This window comes from Penaeus chinensis, chromosome 29 (genome assembly GCF_019202785.1).
Source record: "Penaeus chinensis breed Huanghai No. 1 chromosome 29, ASM1920278v2, whole genome shotgun sequence".
Classification (NCBI taxonomy): Eukaryota; Metazoa; Arthropoda; class Malacostraca; order Decapoda; family Penaeidae; genus Penaeus; species Penaeus chinensis.
In genome coordinates, this window is record NC_061847.1 from 6,234,857 (window position 1) to 6,237,356 (window position 2,500).

The window sequence follows — 2,500 nt, forward strand, 5'->3', positions numbered from 1 at the left end:
GAATGTATGTATTCGCAAATTGAAAAAAGTACATATCTAATATACTGCACTTCAATGATATGGATTACAATAGGATAATTTTGAAGCGCACGGAGCATAATGAGCTTCCGTGAAACTTCGGGAAATATTCGTGCGCCCACGTGGGTGACACAGATGTTAGGAAGATGCGTAACACTTTGCAGGTGAAACCGTATGTGCATTTTTCGCCAGCGTCGCCACCTACAGGCCTAAACTAAGTACCATTCGCGTACACATTAAGAATATCCAAAAGCTTTCAAATAAAACTCGTGTTCATCAATCTTGTCTCGGGATTGTCTTCTGTGCTTCATCGAAGAAACGTGTCAGGGATACAAAAAAAAAAAAAAAAGACAAAAAAACTTAACCTTGAGTTGTATGGTGAAGGAGAGTTGCTAGTTACTTAAATTATTGTCGATTTATTTGAATGGCCAAGAAATCGGAACATCTGAAAGCCCATAGTTACTATTGATCTATATCAGGGGAAAACAAAACTAGAATTCACAGATACGGATTTTTGTCGATAAAGTTTAAATCCGCCGCCATACATTTAACTAGTAATTAACATCAAAGAGGAAAGTCCGAATTGTTAAGGAGTGTAAAGACGCGCCTCCAAATCCTCACGGAGTCCCGTTACAGTGGTTCCTGTCGATCGTTATGGGGGTTATGACGTCATGATCTGCCCAAAAATGCGATAAATCCAAAATATCCGGCGACAGAACTTGAATACACGTACAAGGGGTGTACGTAAGCGTCTGTACGTATGTTTGCGCTTGTGTTCATACGGGGGAGTGGAAAAATCCGCGGGAGAAGGTGTACGCGATTAAATTGTATTGTATCTGTTGAGCTTACTAACACACTATGTGGAATTACTGAAATGATAATGATAAAAAGTAAGAATAATGAGAATGAGAATGAGAGTTATTATAATAATAACGGTAATAGTAATGATTATTGACAGTATTTTGGGAGAGGATAGTGTTCATAGTAAAAATAAAGTTAAATTATTTTGATCCATATTGTTACCATGGCTATCCTATCCTTATACTATTTTTATCATCATTATCACTGTTACATTCATCACAAATGTTATCATCAGTATTATCATTTATCATTGTCAGGAAAACTGTTGTCATCGTTATCGTTATAATTATTATTGTGAGCATTGCATTTACTATTATAATCAACTTCATCATGATCATCATCACCATCTATCATCACCACCACCACCACCATGTTCCTCATCATCAAACATAACCATCACCACCACCATCATCCTCATCATCAAACTTAACCACCATCTTCATCATCACCATCATCCTCATTATCAAACATAACCATCATCATCAACATCATCATCATCATCATCATCATCATCATCATCATCATCATCATCATCATCATCATCATCATCACTACCACCACCACCATCCTCATCATCAATCATCATCATCACCACCACCACCACCACCACCATCATCCTCATCATTAAGCAACCATCACCATCATCACACCACCATCCTCATCATCACTACCACCATCACCATCCTCATCATCAATCATCACCACCACCATCCTCATCGTCAAATATAACCATCACCATCATCACTACCTCCACCATCATCATCGCCACCATCCTCAACCTCATCATTAATCATCACCACCACCATCATCCTCATCATCAAATATAACCATCACCAACATCAAAACCATCACCATCCTCATCACCATAACCACCACCATCCTCATCATCAAACATAATCACCACCATCATCATTACCATCACCATCATCACTACCATCACCACCACCATCCTCATCATCACCATCATCCTCATCACCATCATCACCACCACCACGACCGCTACCACACCATCATCCTCAGCACCATCATCATCATTACTACCATCACCATCATCATCATTACTACCATCACCATCCTCATCGTCACCATCACCACTACCACCACCACTACCATCATCATCACTACCATCACCATAATTAACATCGCTATTACCATAATTACCGCGACATTACCGTTACATCAGACGATAATATGACAAGGAAAGCATAACTGACTAGCGAAATGTGCTTAATCATAAATGTTATCACAGCACAGCATGTATTGTTTCTATTATTGCGCTCTATTCACTTTTATTTTGCATTCCATAAAAAAAAAAAAAAAAATGCATTGTAGTGTTATCTAAAATTATCGGATAAAACTATCTTTGTTCTTTTTAATGTTTACTGTTTTATTAAATGTTTCTTTCTTAGTCTCATGCTTTTATTGGCATTGATATCACTAGCGTATCAAGTCATAAGATAGCTATGATATATATTATCTTCAAATGTTTTCAAGACAGACGGATTCATTAAATTTGTTTCGTTTTGGATTATCAGGATGACAAAAACATTTTATTTTTCCTAGATTATGTTGGACTTTAACTTGCTTACATTCTTCGTATTTTTTTTCCGATTTCTTAAAC

General features: G+C 37.3%; 1 protein-coding gene across 1 annotated transcript in view; it reads left to right on the forward strand.

The window, feature by feature from the left end:
* The window catches only part of LOC125040712 (venom phosphodiesterase-like), a 33,026-nt gene that overhangs the window by 706 nt on the left and 29,820 nt on the right, over positions 1 to 2,500 (forward strand). The window lies entirely within an intron of this gene.